The sequence below is a fragment of the Nannospalax galili genome, unplaced genomic scaffold, assembly GCF_000622305.1.
Source record: "Nannospalax galili isolate Female #2095 unplaced genomic scaffold, S.galili_v1.0 scaffold374, whole genome shotgun sequence".
Lineage (NCBI taxonomy): Eukaryota > Metazoa > Chordata > Mammalia > Rodentia > Spalacidae > Nannospalax > Nannospalax galili.
In genome coordinates, this window is record NW_008333879.1 from 1321955 (window position 1) to 1335436 (window position 13482).

The following is a 13482-nucleotide window of genomic DNA, read 5'->3' on the forward strand; positions in this document are numbered from 1 at the left end:
AGTTTGCTAAGGTGTACATGCAATTTTAATGAATGCAAACCTAAGAAACATAGACAATATCTACAAATTAATTTAGAATACATGATAGCCAAAACTTTATTTGGAAAATTCATTGAATCTGGTCATTCTTATCCAAAGAAAGATCTGCTCTTAACCTTGATACCAAAAGAGGCCTCTGGGTAGAAGAAGGAATTCGAACTCATTTTTGCAATTTTGTTTGACTGACACATCTGTCAGTGTCTCTTATGAGCCAGCTGACCCACCATGATGAAAAGCCCAGCTATGCTACCGGGATGTAATGAAGGGCTGTAATGTTCTTTGAAAGGTAAGAGCAATCTCACACTTAACAGTGTGGGTTAAACAGGTGAGAAGCAAGTGTTGGAGGAGGGCTACAAGATTTGTTTTATTGACAAGATGTGTCTTATTACTTGCCTCTCAGCTGTTAGGAGAAAAACTTGAAGATGATTTTAAACTTTTCATAGTTTTCCTCAAACTGTGACCCTACTGATGAGAAATAGCTGCAGTTTTGTCTGAGGTCATTTTCACTGGTCACTTTCTTCCTGAATAGCAGACTTAGGTGCCTTTCTATCTGCATTCAATACAGATAAATCTGGAGATTTTTATCCCCACAGGAAACAATTCCAGAGAAATTTAGTCATATTAAATTCTTTAAAACTAATTAATTAAAGTCCAATTTAGGTTCCAACTGGTAGTTTCAGTGACTGACACTGAAGTTCGTTTTCTACTGAGTACTGGATTCTGCTATGCAAATTGGCAGTTATGGGAGAGGGGAAGCATCAATCTTGATAGGCCCTTTGGCTTAAGGATAAACTTCTTTTAGTAGTAATTTTATGTGGCTATTATTTTTATTCATTTTTTTTTCTTTTTCCATTTCAAAAAATGCCCTTCCTTCCCAGAAAATGACAGTGATGGCTGAATTCCTCCAGTGGCTACCTTCTGAACTAGAGGAAATTTATTGAATTATTTTCTCTTGAAGGGAGTTGAATAATCAGATGAAGTAGACTGAGCTCTGCCTGCCCCCTGGATTGTGAGAGTAGGCAGTGGTTTAGGAGATATTTACCCCGGGATCAACACACCTGAAAATACAAAAAGGAAACGGTTTCATTGAGCTCCCCTAAATACCACCCAGTATTTCATCTCCATGAGTGCTTGCCAATTATTTAGTTACTATACTCCTGAACTATATCTACCAGGTAGTTATCCTATTCTGAATTCCAGGAGGTTAATGTTTTCTGATGACAGTGGCCAACTAATCGAACTTCTTAGGATCTGAAGTCTAGCATTGCCTGTTTTAAAACATTCTTTTGAAATAATATAGTATGCCAAGGTGTGCAACTTTATTTAACTTAGCTTATTCACAACAAATCATGCATAAGATCTTCATTTATTCAGTTAAATATTTCTTCTTAGAACAAATATGAAGTTTATTTCACCTCTTTTAGAAATAATGGAAATAAAGTTGAAAAAGGATTCACTTGGTTTATGTTTATGTTATTTAATAAATCACAAGATCAGTGTCTTTGAAAAATAAGTATCAGATGTCTAAAAATGACTTGTAATTTTTCCATTTTGGAGATCTTAGCAAAGTAAATTATTTTATGGTATCATGCTTCTGTGAGAGTATAATTTCTCACATCATCACAAAATGAAGTAAACATATGTTCATAGTTTGTTTAAAATTGTTCATGCACCATTGATAATTATTCTAAGACTATGAAGTACTTCTTAGGCATTTCATTTTTTTCTAAGCAGAGGCTGATGAACTACCCTGATCTCATTATGAAGTACATGATTATTACATTAAAGGTGATGCAATTAAGGCTAGTGATACTAGACAGTTTACTCTGGAGTAAAACACACACACAAAAGAGGTAAAGGCGAGACTTGAACTTGAAGCCCTCCTTGGCTCTCCAAGTGCCATAGTACTCTCAGCACACCAGGTCCATTGCTAGTATGAGAATTCAGGCTTGAAAAATTCATAATGATTTCTACTAAATACAGAAAAGGAGAAACTAATAAGAAAAAAGAAAGTCATACATAATATGACAGGGAGAAGTAACTATTAATGTGAGGAAATGCATTACTGCTTTTTGGTTGCTGTGCTAAAACACCATGACCAAGGCAACTTATAGAAGGAAGAGTTTATTTGGTGTGATGGCTAATCCTGGGTGTCAACTTGACTCGATCTGGGATTAGCTGAAATGAGAGGAGAGATCTTCTTAATTGGATCATCTGAAGCTGGAAGATACACGCTAAATGTGGGTGTTACCTTCTGATGGCAGCCCATATAAAAGGCCATGGCAGAGGAGAACATTTTTGCTTTTGCTGCTTGCCTTCTCTCATGCTGGTGAGTTCATCTTGATGCTATAGACTGAAGACTAGCCAATCTTATGGATTTCATCAGACCTTCAGCACCAGATTGGGACTACTGACACATCCAGCCTCGTGGACTGAGTGACTACGGAGTCTCAGCCTCTCCAGTGTGATGCAGCCATTGGTGGACTACTCTGTCTCTATCTCGTGAACTAAGCTGATAAATTCTTATACATATATATTCATTCTACTGATTCTGTTTCTTTGGAGAACACTGACTAATACATTTGGCTTATGGTTCTAGAGGGATGAGAGACCATCATGGCTGGGGAAGTGTGTCAGGAGTCAGTTGGAATAGGAAGCTGAACACTCACATCTTCAATCAGTTACAGAAGGAGAGAGGCCAAGCTCAAAGTAGGTAAAGGGTACGAATTGTGAATCCCTTACCTACAGATATGCTTCCTCCAGTATGGCCACATCTACTAAATGTTCCATAAGTCTCCACAAACAGTGCCACCAACTGACGAAGTGTTCAAATACTTGGGCCCAGGGGGCCACTCTTTATTCAAACCACCACAGGAAGGAAACCACCCAGGTTTAGGATGAAAGAAAATTGCTTAGGGGAGTATCATTTACACCAAGAAAAAAGTACCAAAGTTTTAGCAAGGTTATTCAATACACTAGTTAGGGGTGAATTGCAATGGTAGTTATGTTGTTCAAGACCAATCAAGAAATGAATCATATAGACATAATGGAACAATTGAAGGACATTTTAATTTTAAAAAGATATTTATGACATGCAGTCCTGGTATCAGGAACTCAATCATCCTGTCACTGGACTCCTCCTACCAATCATCCTTAGATTTCCCATTGACCAAACTCAAATATTTGAATGTCAGCAGGCTATCTGAGTAGGTATCCTAAACAGGGCGTGCTGGAGGTTCTCAGCAGTGAAAGGAAGAATATATCACAGGAGTACAGGGCAGTCACCAGAGTAGATGAAAGAATGTATGAGAGCTGAAAAATGTAGACGCTGTATATCTTTTCCATGGATAGAAAAGGCATTCAGTTAAGTATGGCCTGTGGTTATAGATGGATGGTCTGTGTGGATGTTGCATTAAGAGATGGTTGGAGGGGAATCTCAAGAAGCTGGAACATAGTTTAGACTTTATGGTTATTAAAATATTTATACTTTGTCCATTGCATAAAGCAATCACTTTGAGAGATAGCAAGCACAGAAAAATGGCATGAATCAGAACGTTTCAGAAAAGTCATTCTGGTGATAGTATAGAGCATAACTATGAGGAAAAACATAGGGATCAGAGTTAGCCAGCTATTTTAAAAACTGTGAAATGATATGGGACTTGAGTAAGAGGTCATGAAGATGAAAAGCAATCTCTGTATGTACTCATTTAACTTACATATATGCTAATACATATTCTCAGGAAAAAGAAAATGTGAGAGAGAGAAAGAGAGAATGCAATAGAACATCTCAAGCACTAGTCAGATTTAACTATCATTGCAAACATTAAGCACTTACACGGCAGAGAGTGAGATAGGGTTATATGTATTCCTCCGACTAAGTCAATGCTAGGCTTTTCTCTTATATACATGCCCAATGCCATTTTTGCCTTTTGTACTATGCTTGGAACTTATCCCTTTGAGAACAGGGTAAGCAGTAGAGTAAAACTTGTACTGATGGATACAAAAGATAAAGAAAGAGGAAGGCGATGGCAGCCCCTAATCTCTGGTCTAAGCCAACTAACATATAATCATGTTCTTGACCAAGGGGAAAAACAGGGAGAGAATATATTTGTAACTTAGCAAAGTTCACTTTTGAACTTGAGGAATTTGATGCATGTGTTTGACATATAGTATGCCTACTTTGTCATGGGTTACATGGACAAGTTGGTGGGTTTACAGGAAATTGCTCTCCCTTCAAACTGATGATATATGTCACTGTTATACATAGTGTTAACTTGCTGTTAAGACAATCTTTACCAAGGCCATACTCAACACAGCTAAATTTACAGTATTATAAAATGCTTTTAGAGCCAGTACATGTGCTTTGTAATTATATGAAAGTGATTTAGAACCTCTAATATCCACATGTGCTGTGACCTTCAATGTCAGAAGGTCATAGAGAGACATATTTTGATAATGCTTCATTTTGTGTGATGTTTCTATTGAGAGTCCTCTGTTGAGTAACATGACTGTCATAGATATCCCTAAACTACAAACCTAGCTGCTCACTGCCCATTTTGAAGGCAACATGGAGGAGGAGTCAAAGACCAAGTTTCAAGTCACATGTGTATTAATGACTAGTTGTGCAGGGTCTCCAGGAATATGGCTTTCAGGAGTCATTACCCACACTGTGGTGAGCTGGCTGGTAATGAAGCTACCTTTTATCACTCAGATCCTATAAGCAACCTCAATAAACTCATAGCTTCACTAAGCTAGAATATTACAGAATCATTTCTTTGGTCTGCCATTGGTGCTCTGACTAAGGTAAAAAGATGTTTGTTCGAATAGCTCCAGGAAAAGTCAGCTAACAATGACACATCCAAGAAGCACATTCAGGTCGGGTGTGATGGTGTTTGCCTTTAATCCCAGCATTCAGGAGGCAGAGGCACGTGGATGTCTGTGAACTTGAGATCTCTCTGGTCTATATAACAAGTTCCAGGCTAGCTGGGGTTACAGGGAGACCCTGTCTCAAAAAGAAAAAAAAATAGCACATTCAATTCTTGAAACAATTACAAAGCAAATTTCTGTTTTATTCACTGTTATGGAAACAGGTATCCATCCCATCACTGGCTCTGTGGAGCAGCACTTGTACCTAGGGCAACACTGGTATGTTCCGTTATCAACACCTCTGGCCACAGGGAGGATCCTGTTGGTTATTTGTCCATGTAGCCTAATGAAAGGTCTTGTTTATGGTGTTATCGTGAGTGAATCTGATCCCTGGCTGGTAGAATCAATTGCTTCTGAAATATTTTCCATACAGCAGGAAAGGAAAGCAGAGCTGATACTGATCAACATCTTGTAGTGGCTGCTAAGTGTGCAAATCACTCCGTGAAAGTGAGCTAACAGACATTTGGGCCCCACAGGTATTGGTGTCTAGAGATAGTCAGTATCTTGTATTCAATCCACAAATACCCAGGATCTGCAGTGAGTCTCATTGGTGGGCTTCACTATCAATTAAATCATGTTAGTTGGGATCCAATGAGATCCTTGGAGGGAGTTTAAAGTCACAAGGATACCTTACAAACATAAATCTAATTTCTTTTCTTCTGGAATTTCACTATACTGAAATCACCCCATCAAAGAAGAAAATCATTTGCTAAGGCTTCGAAAGCTTGGTTATATGAAAACGTGTTTTGTTCTAGCACTCCTAACACTTTAATTGGAAGTAATTGGTAAGCATTAAGGATAAGATTTTATTATTTTGGACTACCTTTTGAATTTTATGTGTTAAAAGGAAAAAAAAAATTCCTTGTTTTACTTTTAAAGGTGGTTTTACTCCTCCACCAAGTATAATGAAGCCGCAGTAAGAGAGGGCAATGGATATAGGAAAGAGGAGGAAAAATAAAGAAAGCATCTAAACAAATACAAATAAGCACATGTAGAGGGGAGACACAGCAGGCAGCCTTTTATAAAGCTGTCAATTCAAAAACTTGTTATGCAGTTAGAAATGAGTCAGACAGCATGTAAAACCAAGGCTCTAAACCCCCAAGGAACATGAACATGCATCTGACTTGAACTTTTATCTGAGATTTTTAGATTATCAGGGGAAAGATTCTTGCTTGTTTTATGAAATGATCTTTCATAAAAAGAAACCTTTTAAACTCAGCAGGAATAAAAATTCGCTAAACTACATGAGTGCTCACCAAGAAGCAATTTCACAAAAGACTACTATTTTCTATAACTTCAAATCTGTTATTTGTCCAAATCAATAAATCTACAATCAGCTGTGAATGCTTCAATCTCTTAAAATATGCAAACTGACAAATGTGTGATTGCATCTGTCAGTCTACCAGGCAAACTTTTGAGACCTTTGTAGGCAAGATGTATGTCTTATTATCATAATTTCCTGCAGCACAATTTTTCAGGATGATATGTGGAATAGACTTGCCAATCAGCAAAATTTATTACATAGGACTAATTCCACCATGGTTTTGGCATTGTTTTGCTAGTCTGTTTTCAAACTCCCTACACAGTGAGATGATGGAATAGGCTGCCTTCAATCTTCTTTTTAGTATATTTTGAAGTGCTACGACGCTAGCCAGGTGTGGTGGTATACACTTTAATCCCAGCACTCAGGAGGCAGAGGCAGGTGGATCTCTGTGAGTTCAAGGCCAGCCTGGTCTACATAGTGAGTTCCAGGACAGCTGGGGCATCAGCAGGGAGACCCTGTCTCAAAAAGACCAAACAAAAACAAAAACAAAAAAAACTTGATGTAGGGAAATTTATAATTAACAAGAATTTATTTTCTACAGGTCTGAAGCCTGGAAAGCTCCAGATGAAGATAGCATTAGGATGTTCTGTGTATACACAGCCTTCTCTAGAGGAGAGGAAATCTGTGTCCTCATATAGCAGGGTGAAGAGGAGCAAGGAGGTACTAATTCCCTTTATCAAGCCCTTTTGTTAGTTTATCAAAAGGAGAAGAGGATTCAAGACTGAATCAGCTCTCAACTGTAATACCATCACATTGTCAGTTAGTTTAAACTCCTGACTATAGGCAGGGACATAAAGAAATCATAATTTCTTCAAAGTGTTATAAGACAGCCAATGTTACCTATTTCATTCCTTAATGCTTTTCTTTAACATAAAGAACACAGGTAGAAGGCAAGTGACCAATTATATCTCTCTGGGAAAAATGTATAATAATGATGTTATTATCTATTCATGTTCACTTTAGAAATCAAATATGGGGGACTGGAGAGATGGCTTAGCAGTTAAGACACTTACTGTTCTTGCAGAAGACCCAAGTTTGAATCCCAACACACACATGGCAGCTAACAACTGTCCATAAGTCCAGTTCCAGGGGATCTGACAGCCTCTTCTGTCTTCTGCGGGCATTGCACGACATGGCACTTTCCTACATGCAGGAAATACACATATACACATAAAAAATAAATAACAAAATAATTTAAAAAAATCAAATGTGGGCATGATGATATTTGGGTTAAATTAAAAGTGTTAAACTTAAGACAAGTTTAATTAGGCAATTTCAATTGTTTAAGTCTACAAATATTTAATTTCCATTGACTCTACAAAGTGCCATGAAATGTGTTTTAGTATTCATTTATGTACACACACACACAAACACACACACACACACATGCATATACACACATATATATGGAATTGGATTTTTGCCCCCAAATGTCCTTGGTGGATTCATCCATTGGAGCCTGGTCAACCAACTAAGAATCTCATCCTGAAAGGAGACTACATTTAAAACTACTGATTTCAAGTCTACTTTCTTCACTACGTTGTTTCAATTTGAAGTAGATAGCATTAAGGAACTATGACTATAAATCTATATTTTTAATTTGTATTAGGAAAAATGTCAAATTATTTTTCCATTTACCAAATATCATTTTATACTACCTTTGAGTCTAAAACCATCCTAGGGACCAGGAGTATAGCTTAGTGGTAGAGCTGTTTCCCTAGCAGGAGAAAGGTTATAGTTTCAAAACTCAAAACCACCAAAACACTAAACACTCTATATCTGATTCATGCTGTAACAAGTGATCATATCTTGGTTATTTTCCCCTCAAATTAACCAAGTGTATTCAAGAAAATCATGAATATGTTGTATCTGTATTTGTGTGTGTGTATGTGTATGTGTGTGTGCCAGAGAGAGAGAGAGAGAGAGAGAGAGAGAGAGAGAGAGAGAGAGAGAGGAGGGGAGACTGAGACATAGATGAAGAGATGGAGAGAAATCTTAGCTCTTATAGGTCTCTATAGGAGACCTGAGTTAACAGACACCCGTTCAGTAAAGTTGACCATTACTACCAAAGTCCCCTTCTCTTTCAAATTAATAAAAAGTTAATATTTTATTTGGTTTTTATGAATTTCATATAATAGATATATTAATCAAATTTAGACCCCTTCCCCAACCACACCCTCTATACCTCCCCTACCAGATTTCATACATTCTGTCATATATGTTAAGTCCTATCTGCTCAAGCATTTGTACCAAGATGTCCCTTGGGGAAGTTCATCCACTGGAGTCTAGTCACTCTCTTAAAGAAGGTCTACTCTTTCTCACCCAGCCGTAATAAGTTGCCAATAGTTCCTAGACAAAGGTTAGGGCCTGATGCCCATTTGCCTTGTATGCTGAGATTTTTTCAGATTGAGTCTGCATGGGGCTTGTGCATGCTGTCACCATTGTTGCAATTTCATATGAGTAAGTTTCCAGCAGCCTGAAAGCTTCTGTTTCCTTATGTTCATGCACCAATCCTGGCTCTTACAGTCTTTCCACCACATCTTCCACAATGGTCCCTGAGTCATGGGTGGGTGAGGTTTAGTATAGGAATCCTATCCAGGGACATGCACTCTACAGTCTCTTATTCTCTAAAACTCAGACAGTTGTGGTCTTCTGTGTGAAACACACTTTGTTGTATGAGGAAGCTTTGTTGGTGAGAGTTGAGGGATACGTATTCCCTCTACCCCCTGTTTCACTATGATTCATGAGCTTAGGTGTAGAAGTTCCAGTGTAAATGTGTCACTTAGGGCTGGGCATCTCTCAGACATATAGTCTCTGTGTGACCAGTTGTTGAACTCTGTAATAAGCTTCATCTGTTTCAAAAGGAAGCTTCTTTGATGAGTGGTATAAGGTATACTTGTCTGTAAGTATAAGGATCCATATTTAGCATTCATTAAATTTTTTTATTTGCCTAGAGGTATGCCAGAGATAGGATTTTCTCTAGGATCTATGACCTCTTTAGCCATTTGTATGTGGCTGTACTAAAGTGTCCTTCCTTTGAGAGGGTTTTCAAGCCAATTAGATAGCTGTCGAGACCTCCTAGAAAAAGGTGAGTGCCACCACTCCACTACTGTGTCAATAGCTTTCTGTGACTGTTGTGGTTATTAGGCTTTAGAACTGCTTTAGAGCTGGGTTGAACCATTGACTGATAGTCTCCCTAAGTAACTTTCATAATGTCCTCTATAACTATGAGAGTTAGTCTTCAGGGGAAAGGCTTCCAGGTCAGTTCCAGCTCCATTTCTCAAAGTCCTGTGTCTGAAGTATATCCAGTCTTCAGCAATAGGCTCCTACCTTCAAGTTCTGGGAGGCAATAAAGTGTTGTAGCAATAACTTGTGTTACTCTTGGGCTGCCCTGACCAACACTGAAAAGGAGGTTTCTCCTGCTTATTATATAGGCTTCAGGTATACACATCCACTCAAGTTCAGATATTGTATGTGTATTTTTCAGAGTGGGAGTGGGTTGAATTAACACATTTTCCTCTGGCTTTCTGTGCCACCTAACCACTCTCCTCTCTATCTCAAAGTATAGCCTCCCTCCTCCTTCCCCTGTTTAAGTACCCCTTGTACCCCATTTTTCCTGTCATACCTGTCTCCTATTATCCCCTCTGTCTTGAGTACCTTCTTCACCTTTACTCCCATAGTTCCTGGTATGTTCTTCCCTCCTCCCATCGCAGTTGAGTACCCACATTTTCCACATTTCCCCCATGGTAATATCTATTTCCTACTGTTCCCTTGCCTCAAACTCTTTCTTTCCCTTTACCTCCATGATTCTTTTCCATTGTCCTGACTACTGTTGTTACATCAGGATAAGTACTCACATACAAGGTGCTAAGATCTACAAGTAAGGGAAAAATGTTGCTTGCTTTTCTAAGTCTGTGTTGATTCACTTAGTAAGACACTCTCTAGTTCCATCCCTTTGCTTGAAAATTTCATAATTTCACCATTACTTACCACTGAGTAGAACTCCATGGTGTAAATGTATCAAATTTTCATTATCCATTTGTCAGTTGAGGAACATTTAGGTTGTTTCCATTTTTAGTTATTGTGAAAAAAGTAGCACTGAACATAGATGTACAGGTATCTCTATAGTAGGATGAGTTCTTTGGGTATACGCCCGAAAGTGGCATAACATGATCACATGGTAGATTCATTTTTAGTTCTTAAGAGTTCTCCACATTGCTTTCCATAGTGACTGCCTGAGACTGCAATCCCACCAGCAGGGAATGAGGGCCCCCCCTTTTCCACATCCTTGCCAGCGTTTTGTGTCTTTCCTTCTCTTGATCTTAGCTGGTCTGGCAGGGGTAACATGAAGTCTTAAAGTGGTTTGGATCTGTATTTCCCTAATTACTAAGGATGTTTAGTACATTTTAAGGTGTTTCATGGCTACTTTTATTTCTTGTTTGAGAACTGCCTGTTCAGGTCCTTAGCCCATCTTCTTATTGGGTCATTTATTTCCTTGTTTCTTTGTTGTTTGAGTTCTTTCTATATTTTAGATATTATTCGTCTGTTAGATGCACAGCAAATGAAGATTTTTCTCCCACTCAATAGATTTCCTCTTCACTTCCTTGGTTGTTTCTTCTGTTGTACAGAAACATTTTAGTTTAATAAGGTGATATTCTGCTTGTTGATTGTTGACCTTAATGCCTAAGCAATGATGATATTTGATTTAGAAAGTCCTTTCTTACACCTGCACCTTGTAGTGTACTGCTAAAATTTTCTTTCGTCATTTTCAGTTTTAGTTTTCATATTGAGGTCTACAATCTAGTTGAAATTTACATTTGTAGGGTGAAAGATAAGGGTCCAATTTCATTCTTCTACAGGTGGAGATCCAGTTTTACCAGCACCATTTGTTAAAGATGCAGTCTTTGTTCCATTTTGTGGTCTTGGTGACTTTGTCAAATAACAGGAGGCTGAAATTGCATACACTCATGTTTGGGTCTTCAATTCTGTTCCGTTGATCTTCATTTCTGTTTTTATGCCAGTGCCATGCTGTTGTTATGACTATAGCTCTGTAAAATAGTGTAAGATTTGGTATGGTGATTCCCCTGACCCCCAGCACTGCTCTGTTTTCCCAAGATTGCTTTGACTCTCCAAGGTCTTTTGTAAGTCCATATGAATTTTAGGATAATTTTTTTCTATCTCTGTGAAGAATGTCTTAGGGATTTTGATTAGCATTGCATTGAATATATAGATTGCTTTTCACAGATCATCATTTTCACAATATTAATTCTACCAATCCAATCCATGTGCACGTTGGGTCCTTCCATCTCCTGGTGCCTTCCTCTATCTCTTTCATTAAAGATTTAAAATTTTCATTGTGGGGATCTTTAATGTCTCAGGTTAGGCTTATTTCTAGGTATTTTATATTTTTGGAGGCTATTGTGAATGGGAGGTTTTCTATGAATGCTTTTTCTGATTACTTGTTACTGGTATATAGAAAGGATACTGCTTTTTGTAAGTTAATTTTTGTAATCTGCTATTTTGCTAAAAGTGTTGATCAATTCTAGCAGCTTTCTTGTGAAATTGTTGGCATCTAATCTAATATTGTACACTGTATACATACATCAAAACATTGTATTTCACTCCATTTTAATATGCACAAAGTAGAGGTTTTTCAAAATATTAATAAAAAGTAAAAACATATAAAAAAATATAATGTAAATAAAGTATCAAAAGGCCAATTCAATAGTTAACCTGGGAACCAAATTTTGCTCTAAAAGTAGAACTCTCCCAAAGAAGAAATACCGGCCTGCTCTTGTGATTGTGATTGTGTGTGTGTGTGTGTGTGTGTGTGTGCGTGTTTTACTGTTCTGTTCTTTTCTTATCATCCTAATTGTTCCTGGAACACAGAAATATATTTTTAATAGAAGGTAAAAATCTTCAGGAATCTGTTTACTTGCCTGAGGAGAGACTATGCCAATAATCTTCTCAAAGCCTCAGACTGTTACCAAAGTAATTAAAGCTTGTGAAACAAATTTAGCAATAACATCTCCTTTACCCTAAAGCCAATTCCAATGTTTTTGATAAACCGAGTCATTAATTCATTATATCAAATCTTTTGCTTTCAAATATTGTATTATCAAAATCAGTTATTTATTCATTCTGTGAATGTTTGATTATAAATATTATCATGTAATAAGACAGACTCATGATAGAAAAGTAATCCAAAAACGGAGACAAGTGGAAGAAAGCTCAGCCCTCTCATGAGAATTTTATTGCACAGTCGTGCTTCCTGTTCCATAGGCCTGGGACTTCTGCCCAATGCATGGATCACATAACCAACATTAGAGTCAAGATAAAAGGCAGTTTTCCTGTGCTATCCATCTTCCAACAGTCCTACTTAAATGTTCTCTGTTCCTTCCTACTACTATGCAATTTTACTTTTTTTCAGAATTATATAAACAAAATTATATAATCAGACCTTTAGAATATGGTTTGATATACTTAGAGTATGTTTAAGATTAAGATCTGTATATCCAATTTCAATTATTTTATATTGCTGAACAGTGTTCCATTTATGGTGTTCCATTCAATAAGTGAGATCATTGGGCTTTTTTACAATGTTCGAAAATCACAGACTGGAGCGATGGTCCAGCAGTTAAGAGCACAACTGCTCTTCCAGAGGCCCCAAGTTTGATACGAGCACCCACATAGTGGCTAACAGCCAACCACAACTCCAGTTCCAGGGGATATGATGCCCTCTTCTGGCCTCTGCAGTCTTTGGATGACACAAATGCTTACATACTGCAGGCAAAACACTCATACACATAAAATAGAAATTAAAATAAATAAAAATTGTTTGGAAATCACAAAGTTGAGACCAATTTTCATATACATAATTTTGATTTGTTTCTTGCGTAAATGACTGTTAAATAAATTAAAGAGTAGGATTTATGTATTAAATTTATCATACACTTGGAAAAACGTTCTCTAGCATTGTGAATAGTGTATAGTATCCCTTGCATCTCCTAAAGTCCCTATTATGTTTTCCTAAGAATGACTGAGAAAAGATTCTTAAATGATTTAAGAATAACTGTGGGGTTACCTTGTTCATCCTTTGTACTGAAGTAGTTTCACTTGTCAGTTGAACACACCTGGGAAGAGGGACCCTCAACTGGGGAATTTCCTCTCTTGGACTGGCCTGTGGGCATTTC